Here is a 12360-nt window from a genome sequence, read left to right on the forward strand (position 1 = left end):
CCAATATTGCACCAACACAGAGTGGAACCACGCGCACGATCTCGTTCTGCAACCGTAGCAGAGATGGACCCGTTCGAAGAATACGCGACCATCCACAAAGGGTATTTCGATTCTTCGGAGCACGACGTGATGAAGTAAAATTGGAATTAATCTGCGAGGCTCACCGTCTCACCGGCGAGAAGTGGTCGAAGCCACCGTAACAATAGAAACAATTTCCGCCCCCCCCCCCTCATCGAGGCGCCGTAAAATTATCAAACTTTGCCCTGTCCGCGGCTGTAAAATGGTTGGCGAGCACTGCTGTAAAGCACAAGTGAAAGCTTTTTGATTCGAAGAATTGCAAGTTCATATTATCGCCACAGGTCTAGCGAAAGCTGAGAATAAAGCTGTGCAGCCCAATATTGCACCAACACAGAGTGGATCCACGCGCAGGATCTCGTTCTCCAACCGAAGCTGAGATGGTCGCGTTCGAAGAATACGCGGCCATCAACAAAGGGTATTTCGATTCGTTGGAGGACGACGTGATGTATTATAATAGGAATTTATTCTGCGCGGCTCACCGTCTCACCGGCGAGAAGTGGTCGAAGCCACCGCAACAATATAAACAATTAACGCCCCCCATCTCATCGAGGCGCCGTAAAATTATGGAACGTTGCCCGGTCCGCGGCTATAAAATGGTTGGGGCGCACTGCTGTAAAGCACAAGTGAAAGCTTTTTGATTCGAAGAATTGCAAGCTCATATTATCAGCACTGGTCTAGCGAAAGCTGAGAATAAAGCTGTGCAGCCCAATATTGCACCAACACAGAGTGGATCCACGCGCAGGATCTCGTTCTCCAAACGAAGCTGAGATGGTCACGTTCGAAGTATACGCGGCCATCAACAAAGGGTATTTCGATTCGTCGGAGGACGACGTGATGTATTATAATAGGAATTTATTTTGCGCGGTTCACCGTCTCACCGGCGAGAAGTGGTCGAAGTCACCGCAACAATATAAACAATTAACGCCCCTCCCCCCTCATCGAGGCGCCGTAAAATTCTCAAACTTTGCCCGGTCCGCGGCTATAAAATGGTTGGGGAGCACTGCTGTTAAGCACAAGTGAAAGCATTTGGATTCGAAGAATTGCAAGCTCGCATTTTTACCACAGGTCTAGCGAAACCTGAGAATTAAGCTGTACAATCCAATATTGCACCAACACAGAGTGGAACCCGCGCAGGATCTCGTCCTCCAACCGAAGCTGAGATGGTTGCGTTAGAAGAATACGCGGCCATCAACAAGGGGTATTTCGATTCGTCGGAGGACGACGTGATGAAGTCAAATTAGAATTTATTCTGCGAGGCTCACCGTCTCACCGGCGAGAAGTGGTCGCAGCCACCGCAACAATATAAACAATTAACGCCCCCCATCTCATCGAGGCGCCGTAAAATTATGGAACGTTGCCCGGTCCGCGGCTATAAAATGGTTGGGGAGCACTGCTGTTAAGCACAAGTGAAAGCTTTCGGATTCGAAGAATTGCAAGCTCATATTATCACCACAGGTCTAGCGAAAGCTGAGAATAAAGCTGTGCAGCCCAATATTGCACCAACACAGAGTGGATCCACGCGCAGGATCTCGTTCTCCAAACGAAGCTGAGATGGTCACGTTCGAAGTATACGCGGCCATCAACAAAGGGTACTTCGATTCGTCGGTGGATAACGTGATGAATTATAATAGGAATTTATTCTGCGCGGCTCACCGTCTCACCGGCGAGAAGTGGTCGGAGCCACCGCAACAATATAAACAATTAACGCCTCCCATCTCATCGAGGCGCCGTGAAATTATGAAACGTTGCCCGGTCCGCGGCTATAAAATGGTTGGGGAGCTCTGCTGTAAAGCACAAGTGAAATCTTTTTGATTCGAAGAATTGCAAGCTCATATTATCACCACTGGTCTAACGAAATGTGCGAATTAAGTTGAACAACCCAATATTGCACCAACACAGAGTGGAACCACGCGCAGGATCTCGTTTTGCAACCGTAGCAGAGATGGACCCGTTCGAAGAATACGCGACCATCCACAAAGGGTATTTCGATTCGTCGGAGCACGACGTGATGAAGTCAAATTAGAATTTATTCTGCGAGGCTCACCGTCTCACCGGCGAGAAGTGGTCGAAGCCACCGCAACAATATAAACAATTAACGCCCCCCATCTCATCGAGGCGCCGTGAAATTATGAAACGTTGCCCGGTCCGCGGCTATAAAATGGTTGGGGAGCACTGCTGTACAGCACAAGTGAAAGCTTTTTTATTCGAAGAATTGCAAGCTCATATTATCACCACAGGTCTAGCGAAAGCTGAGAATAAACCTGTGCAGCCCAATATTGCACCAACACAGAGTGGATCCACGCGCAGGATCTCGTTCTCCAAACGAAGCTGAGATGGTCACGTTCGAAGTATACGCGGCCATCAACAAAGGGTATTTCGATTCGTCGGAGGACGACGTGATGTATTATAATAGGAATTTATTTTGCGCGGCTCACCGTCTCACCGGCGAGAAGTGGTCGAAGTCACCGCAACAATATAAACAATTAACGCCCCTCCCCCCTCATCGAGGCGCCGTAAAATTCTCAAACTTTGCCCGGTCCGCGGCTATAAAATGGTTGGGGAGCACTGCTGTTAAGCACAAGTGAAAGCATTTGGATTCGAAGAATTGCAAGCTCGCATTTTTACCACAGGTCTAGCGAAACCTGAGAATTAAGCTGTACAATCCAATATTGCACCAACACAGAGTGGAACCCGCGCAGGATCTCGTTCTCCAACCGAAGCTGAGATGGTCGCGTTAGAAGAATACGCGGCCATCAACAAAGGGTATTTCGATTCGTCGGAGGACGACGTGATAAAGTAAAATTGGAATTTATTCTGCGCGGCTCACCGTCTCACCAGCGAGAAGTGGTCGAAGCCACCGCAACAATATAAACAATTAACGCCCCCCATTTCATCGAGCCGCCGTAAAATTATCAAACGTTGCCCTGTCCGAGGCTATAAAATGGTTGTGGAGCACTGCTGTCAAGCACAAGTGAAAGCTTTTTGATTCGAAGAATTGCAAGCTCTTATTATCACCACTGGTCTAACGAAATGAGCGAATTAAGCTGAACAACCCAATATTGCACCAACACAGAGTGGAACCACGCGCACGATCTCGTTCTGCAACCGTAGCAGAGGTGGACCCGTTCGAAGAATACGCGACCATCCACAAAGGGTATTTCGATTCGTCGGAGCACGACGTGATGAAGTAAAATTGGAATTTATTCTGCGAGGCTCACCGTCTCACCGGCGAGAAGTGGTCGAAGCCACCGTAACAATAGAAACAATTGCCGCCCCCCCCCCTCATCGAGGCGCCGTAAAATTATCAAACTTTGCCCTGTCGGCGGCTATAAAATGGTTGGGGAGCAATGCTGTTAAGCACAAGTGAAAGCTTTTAGATTCGAAGAATTGCAAGCTCGCGTTTTCACCACTGGTCTAGCGAAACCTGAGAATAAAGCTGTGCAGCCCAATATTGCACCAACACAGAGTGGATCCACGCGCAGGATCTCGTTCTCCAACCGAAGCTGAGATGGTCGCGTTCGAAGAATACGCGGCCATCAACAAAGGGTACTTCGATTCGTCGGAGGACGACGTGATGAATTATAATAGGAATTTATTCTGCGTGGCTCACCGTCTCACCGGCGAGAAGTGGTCGAAGCCACCGCAACAATATAAACAATTAACGCCCCCCATCTCATCGAGGCGCCGTAAAATTATGGAACGTTGCCCGGTCCGCGGCTATAAAATGGTTGGGGAGCACTGCTGTAAAGCACAAGTGAAAGCTTTTTGATTCGAAGAATTGCAAGCTCATATTATCACCACAGGTCTAGCGAAAGCTGAGAATAAACCAGTGCAGCCCAATATTGCACCAACGCAGAGTGGATCCACGCGCAGGATCTCGTTCTCCAAACGAAGCTGAGATGGTCGCGTTCGAAGAATACGGGGCCATCAACAAAGGGTATTTCGATTCGTCGGAGGACGACGTGATGAATTATAATAGGAATTTATTCTGCGCGGCTCACCGTCTCACCGGCGAGAAGTGGTCGAAGCCACCGCAACAATATAAACAATTAACGCCCCCCATCTCATCGAGGCGCCGTGAAATTATGAAACGTTGCCCGGTCCGCGGCTGTAAAATGGTTGGGGAGCACTGCTGTAAAGCACAAGTGAAAGCTTTTTGATTCGAAGAATTGCAAGCTCATATTATCACCACAGGTCTAGCGAAAGCTGAGAATAAACCAGTGCAGCCCAATATTGCACCAACGCAGAGTGGATCCACGCGCAGGATCTCGTTCTCCAAACGAAGCTGAGATGGTCGCGTTCGAAGAATACGGGGCCATCAACAAAGGGTATTTCGATTCGTCGGAGGACGACGTGATGAATTATAATAGGAATTTATTTTGCGCGGCTCACCGTCTCACCGGCGAGAAGTGGTCGAAGCCACCGCAACAATATAAACAATTAACGCCCCCCATCTCATCGAGGCGCCGTGAAATTATGAAACGTTGCCCGGTCCGCGGCTATAAAATGGTTGGGGAGCACTGCTGTAAAGCACAAGTGAAATCTTTTTGATTCGAAGAATTGCAAGCTCATATTATCACCATTGGTCTAACGAAATGAGCGAATTAAGCTGAACAACCCAATATTGCACCAACACAGAGTGGAACCACGCGCACGATCTCGTTCTGCAACCGTAGCAGAGATGGACCCGTTCGAAGAATACGCGACCATCCACAAAGGGTATTTCGATTCGTCGGAGCACGACGTGATGAAATCAAATTAGAATTTATTCTGCGAGGCTCACCGTCTCACCGGCGAGAAGTGGTCGAAGCCACCGTAACAATAGCAACAATTGCCGCCCCCCCCCCTCATCGAGGCGCCGTAAAATTATCAAACTTTGCCCTGTCCGCGGCTATAAAATGGTTGGGGAGCACTGCTGTTAAGCACAAGTGAAAGCTTTTGGATTCGAAGAATTGCAAGCTCGCGTTTTCACCACTGGTCTAGCGAAACCTGAGAATAAAGCTGTGCAGCCCAATATAGCACCAACACAGAGTGGATCCACGCACAGGATCTCGTTCTCCTACCGAAGCTGAGATGGTCGCGTTCGAAGAATACGCGGCCATCAACAAAGGGTATTTCGATTCGTTGGAGGACGACGTGATAAAGTAAAATTGGAATTTATTCTGCGCGGCTCACCGTCTCACCAGCGAAAAGTGGTCGAAGCCACCGCAACAATATAAACAATTAACGCCCCCCATTTCATCGAGCCGCCGTAAAATTATCAAACGTTGCCCGGTCCGCGGCTATAAAATGGTTGGGGAGCACTGCTGTAAAGCACAAGTGAAAGCTTTTTGATTCGAAGAATTGCAAGCTCATATTATCACCACAGGTCTAGCGAAAGCTGAGAATAAACCTGTGCAGCCCAATATTGCACCAACGCAGAGTGGATCCACGCGCAGGATCTCGTTTTCCAAACGAAGCTGAGATGGTCGCGTTCGAAGAATACGGGGCCATCAACAAAGGGTATTTCGATTCGTCGGAGGACGACGTGATGAATTATAATAGGAATTTATTCTGCGCGGCTCACCGTCTCACCGGCGAGAAGTGGTCGAAGCCACCGCAACAATATAAACAATTAACGCCCCCCATCTCATCGAGGCGCCGTGAAATTATGAAACGTTGCCCGGTCCGCGGCTATAAAATGGTTGGGGAGCACTGCTGTAAAGCACAAGTGAAAGCTTTTTGATTCGAAGAATTGCAAGCTCATATTATCACCACAGGTCTAGCGAAAGCTGAGAATAAACCTGTGCAGCCCAATATTGCACCAACGCAGAGTGGATCCACGCGCAGGATCTCGTTCTCCAAACGAAGCTGAGATGGTCGCGTTCGAAGAATACGGGGCCATCAACAAAGGGTATTTCGATTCGTCGGAGGACGACGTGATGAATTATAATAGGAATTTATTCTGCGCGGCTCACCGTCTCACCGGCGAGAAGTGGTCGAAGCCACCGCAACAATATAAACAATTAACGCCCCCCATCTCATCGAGGCGCCGTGAAATTATGAAACGTTGCCCGGTCCGCGGCTATAAAATGGTTGGGGAGCACTGCTGTAAAGCACAAGTGAAATCTTCTTGATTCGAAGAATTGCAAGCTCATATTATCACCACTGGTCTAACGAAATGTGCGAATTAAGCTGAACAACCCAATATTGCACCAACACAGAGTGGAACCACGCGCACGATCTCGTTCTGCAACCGTAGCAGAGATGGACCCGTTCGAAGAATACGCGACCATCCACAAAGGGTATTTCGATTCGTCGGAGCACGACGTGATGAAGTAAAATTGGAATTTATTCTGCGAGGCTCACCGTCTCACCGGCGAGAAGTGGTCGAAGCCACCGCAACAATATAAACAATTAACGCCCCCCATCTCATCGAGGCGCCGTAAAATTATGGAACGTTGCCCGGTCCGCGGCTATAAAATGGTTGGGGCGCACTGCTGTAAAGCACAAGTGAAAGCTTTTTGATTCGAAGAATTGCAAGCTCATATTATCAGCACTGGTCTAGCGAAAGCTGAGAATAAAGCTGTGCAGCCCAATATTGCACCAACACAGAGTGGATCCACGCGCAGGATCTCGTTCTCCAAACGAAGCTGAGATGGTCACGTTCGAAGTATACGCGGCCATCAACAAAGGGTATTTCGATTCGTCGGAGGACGACGTGATGTATTATAATAGGAATTTATTTTGCGCGGCTCACCGTCTCACCGGCGAGAAGTGGTCGAAGTCACCGCAACAATATAAACAATTAACGCCCCTCCCCCCTCATCGAGGCGCCGTAAAATTCTCAAACTTTGCCCGGTCCGCGGCTATAAAATGGTTGGGGAGCACTGCTGTTAAGCACAAGTGAAAGCATTTGGATTCGAAGAATTGCAAGCTCGCATTTTTACCACAGGTCTAGCGAAACCTGAGAATTAAGCTGTACAATCCAATATTGCACCAACACAGAGTGGAACCCGCGCAGGATCTCGTTCTCCAACCGAAGCTGAGATGGTCGCGTTAGAAGAATACGCGGCCATCAACAAAGGGTATTTCGATTCGTCGGAGGACGACGTGATAAAGTAAAATTGGAATTTATTCTGCGCGGCTCACCGTCTCACCAGCGAGAAGTGGTCGAAGCCACCGCAACAATATAAACAATTAACGCCCCCCATCTCATCGAGGCGCCGTGAAATTATGAAACGTTGCCCGGTCCGCGGCTATAAAATGGTTGGGGAGCACTGCTGTAAAGCACAAGTGAAATCTTTTTGATTCGAAGAATTGCAAGCTCATATTATCACCACTGGTCTAACGAAATGAGCGAATTAAGCTGAACAACCCAATATTGCACCAACACGGAGTGGAACCACGCGCACGATCTCGTTCTGCAACCGTAGCAGAGATGGACCCGTTCGAAGAATACGCGACCATCCACAATGGGTATTTCGATTCGTCGGAGCACGACGTGATGAAGTAAAATTGGAATTTATTCTGCGAGGCTCACCGTCTCACCGGCGAGAAGTGGTCGAAGCCACCGCAACAATATAAACAATTAACGCCCCCCATCTCATCGAGGCGCCGTGAAATTATGAAACGTTGCCCGGTCCGCGGCTATAAAATGGTTGGGGAGCACTGCTGTAAAGCACAAGTGAAATCTTTTTGATTCGAAGAATTGCAAGCTCATATTATCACCACTGGTCTAACGAAATGAGCGAATTAAGCTGAACAACCCAATATTGCACCAACACGGAGTGGAACCACGCGCACGATCTCGTTCTGCAACCGTAGCAGAGATGGACCCGTTCGAAGAATACGCGACCATCCACAATGGGTATTTCGATTCGTCGGAGCACGACGTGATGAAGTAAAATTGGAATTTATTCTGCGAGGCTCACCGTCTCACCGGCGAGAAGTGGTCGAAGCCACCGTAACAATAGAAACAATTGCCGCCCCCCCCTCATCGAGGCGCCGTAAAATTATCAAACTCTGCCCTGTCCGCGGCTATAAAATGGTTGGGGAGCACTGCTGTTAAGCACAAGTGAAAGCTTTTGGATTCGAAGAATTGCATGCTCGAATTTTCACCACAGGTCTAGCGAAACCTGAGAATAAAGCTGTGCAGCCCAATATTGCACCAACACAGAGTGGATCGACGCGCAGGATCTCGTTCGCCAACCGAAGCTGAGATGGTCGCGTTCGAAGAATACGCGGCCATCAACAAAGGGTATTTCGATTCGTCGGAGGACGACGTGATGAATTATAATAGGAATTTATTCTGCGCGGCTCACCGTCTCACCGGCGAGAAGTGGTCGAAGCCACCGCAACAATATAAACAATTAACGCCCCCCATCTCATCGAGGCGCCGTGAAATTATGAAACGTTGCCCGGTCCGCGGCTATAAAATGGTTGGGGAGCACTGCTGTAAAGCACAAGTGAAATCTTCTTGATTCGAAGAATTGCAAGCTCATATTATCACCACTGGTCTAACGAAATGTGCGAATTAAGCTGAACAACCCAATATTGCACCAACACAGAGTGGAACCACGCGCACGATCTCGTTCTGCAACCGTAGCAGAGATGGACCCGTTCGAAGAATACGCGACCATCCACAAAGGGTATTTCGATTCGTCGGAGCACGACGTGATGAAGTAAAATTGGAATTTATTCTGCGAGGCTCACCGTCTCACCGGCGAGATGTGGTCGAAGCCATCGTAACAATAGAAACAATTGCCGCCCCCCCCCCCCTCATCGAGGCGCCGTAAAATTATCAAACTTTGCCCTGTCCGCGGCTATAAAATGGTTGGGGAGCACTGCTGTTAAGCACAAGTGAAAGCTTTTGGATTCGAAGAATTGCAAGCTCGCGTTTTCACCACTGGTCTAGCGAAACCTGAGAATAAAGCTGTGCAGCCCAATATTGCACCAACACAGAGTGGATCCACGCACAGGATCTCGTTCTCCAAACGAAGCTGAGATGGTCGCGTTCGAAGAATACGCGGCCATCAACAAAGGGTATTTCGATTCGTTGGAGGACGACGTGATGTATTATAATAGGAATTTATTCGAAGCGGCTCACCGTCTCACCGGCGAGAAGTGGTCGAAGCCACCGCAACAATATAAACAATTAACGCCCCCCATCTCATCGAGGCGCCGTAAAATTATGGAACGTTGCCCGGTCCGCGGCTATAAAATGGTTGGGGAGCACTGCTGTAAAGCACAAGTGAAAGATTTTTGATTCGAAGAATTGCAAGCTCATATTATCAGCACTGGTCTAGCGAAACCAGAGAATTAAGCTGTACAATCCAATATTGTACCAACACAGAGTGGAACCCGCGCACGATTTCGTTCTCCAACCGAAGCTGAGATGGTCGCGTTCGAAGAATACGCGGCCATCAATAAACGGTATTTCGATTCGTCGGAGGACGACGTGATGAAGTATAATAGGAATTTATTTTGCGAGGCTCACCGTCTCACCGGCGAGAAGTGGTCGAAGCCACCGCAACAATATAAACAATTAACGCCCCCCATCTCATCGAGGCGCCGTAAAATTATGGAACGTTGCCCGGTCCGCGGCTATAAAATGGTTGGGGAGCACTGCTGTAAAGCACAAGTGAAATCTTTTTGATTCGAAGAATTGCAAGCTCATATTATCACCACTGGTCTAACGAAATGAGCGAATTAAGCTGAACAACCCAATATTGCACCAACACGGAGTGGAACCACGCGCACGATCTCGTTCTGCAACCGTAGCAGAGATGGACCCGTTCGAAGAATACGCGACCATCCACAATGGGTATTTCGATTCGTCGGAGCACGACGTGATGAAGTAAAATTGGAATTTATTCTGCGAGGCTCACCGTCTCACCGGCGAGAAGTGGTCGAAGCCACCGTAACAATAGAAACAATTGCCGCCCCCCCCTCATCGAGGCGCCGTAAAATTATCAAACTCTGCCCTGTCCGCGGCTATAAAATGGTTGGGGAGCACTGCTGTTAAGCACAAGTGAAAGCTTTTGGATTCGAAGAATTGCATGCTCGAATTTTCACCACAGGTCTAGCGAAACCTGAGAATAAAGCTGTGCAGCCCAATATTGCACCAACACAGAGTGGATCGACGCGCAGGATCTCGTTCGCCAACCGAAGCTGAGATGGTCGCGTTCGAAGAATACGCGGCCATCAACAAAGGGTATTTCGATTCGTCGGAGGACGACGTGATGAATTATAATAGGAATTTATTCTGCGCGGCTCACCGTCTCACCGGCGAGAAGTGGTCGAAGCCACCGCAACAATATAAACAATTAACGCCCCCCATCTCATCGAGGCGCCGTGAAATTATGAAACGTTGCCCGGTCCGCGGCTATAAAATGGTTGGGGAGCACTGCTGTAAAGCACAAGTGAAATCTTCTTGATTCGAAGAATTGCAAGCTCATATTATCACCACTGGTCTAACGAAATGTGCGAATTAAGCTGAACAACCCAATATTGCACCAACACAGAGTGGAACCACGCGCACGATCTCGTTCTGCAACCGTAGCAGAGATGGACCCGTTCGAAGAATACGCGACCATCCACAAAGGGTATTTCGATTCGTCGGAGCACGACGTGATGAAGTAAAATTGGAATTTATTCTGCGAGGCTCACCGTCTCACCGGCGAGATGTGGTCGAAGCCATCGTAACAATAGAAACAATTGCCGCCCCCCCCCCCCTCATCGAGGCGCCGTAAAATTATCAAACTTTGCCCTGTCCGCGGCTATAAAATGGTTGGGGAGCACTGCTGTTAAGCACAAGTGAAAGCTTTCGGATTCGAAGAATTGCAAGCTCGCGTTTTCACCACTGGTCTAGCGAAACCTGAGAATAAAGCTGTGCAGCCCAATATTGCACCAACACAGAGTGGATCCACGCACAGGATCTCGTTCTCCAAACGAAGCTGAGATGGTCGCGTTCGAAGAATACGCGGCCATCAACAAAGGGTATTTCGATTCGTTGGAGGACGACGTGATGTATTATAATAGGAATTTATTCGAAGCGGCTCACCGTCTCACCGGCGAGAAGTGGTCGAAGCCACCGCAACAATATAAACAATTAACGCCCCCCATCTCATCGAGGCGCCGTAAAATTATGGAACGTTGCCCGGTCCGCGGCTATAAAATGGTTGGGGAGCACTGCTGTAAAGCACAAGTGAAAGATTTTTGATTCGAAGAATTGCAAGCTCATATTATCAGCACTGGTCTAGCGAAACCAGAGAATTAAGCTGTACAATCCAATATTGTACCAACACAGAGTGGAACCCGCGCACGATTTCGTTCTCCAACCGAAGCTGAGATGGTCGCGTTCGAAGAATACGCGGCCATCAATAAACGGTATTTCGATTCGTCGGAGGACGACGTGATGAAGTATAATAGGAATTTATTTTGCGAGGCTCACCGTCTCACCGGCGAGAAGTGGTCGAAGCCACCGCAACAATATAAACAATTAACGCCCCCCATCTCATCGAGGCGCCGTAAAATTATGGAACGTTGCCCGGTCCGCGGCTATAAAATGGTTGGGGAGCACTGCTGTAAAGCACAAGTGAAATCTTTTTGATTCGAAGAATTGCAAGCTCATATTATCACCACTGGTCTAACGAAATGAGCGAATTAAGCTGAACAACCCAATATTGCACTAACACAGAGTGGAACCACGCGCACGATCTCGTTCTGCAACCGTAGCAGAGATGGACCCGTTCGAAGAATACGCGGCCATCCACAAAGGGTATTTCGATTCGTCGGAGCACGACGTGATGAAGTAAAATTGGAATTTATTCTGCGAGGCTCACCGTCTCACCGCCGAGAAGTGGTCGAAGCCACCGTAACAATAGAAACAATTGCCGCCCCCCCCCCCCTCATCGAGGCGCCGTAAAATTATCAAACTTTGCCCTGTCCGCGGCTATAAAATGGTTGGGGAGCACTGCTGTTAAGCACAAGTGAAAGCTTTTGGATTCGAAGAATTGCATGCTCGAATTTTCACCACAGGTCTAGCGAAACCTGAGAATAAAGCTGTGCAGCCCAATATTACACCAACACAGAGTGGATCGACGCGCAGGATCTCGTTCGCCAACCGAAGCTGAGATGGTCGCGTTCGAAGAATACGCGGCCATCAACAAAGGGTACTTCGATTCGTCGGAGGATAACATGATGAATTATAATAGGAATTTATTCTGCGCGGCTCACCGTCTCACCGGCGAGAAGTGGTCGAAGCCACCGCAACAATATAAACAATTAACGCCCCCCATC

Source organism: Lasioglossum baleicum, unplaced genomic scaffold (genome assembly GCF_051020765.1).
Source record: "Lasioglossum baleicum unplaced genomic scaffold, iyLasBale1 scaffold0047, whole genome shotgun sequence".
Taxonomy (NCBI): Eukaryota; Metazoa; Arthropoda; class Insecta; order Hymenoptera; family Halictidae; genus Lasioglossum; species Lasioglossum baleicum.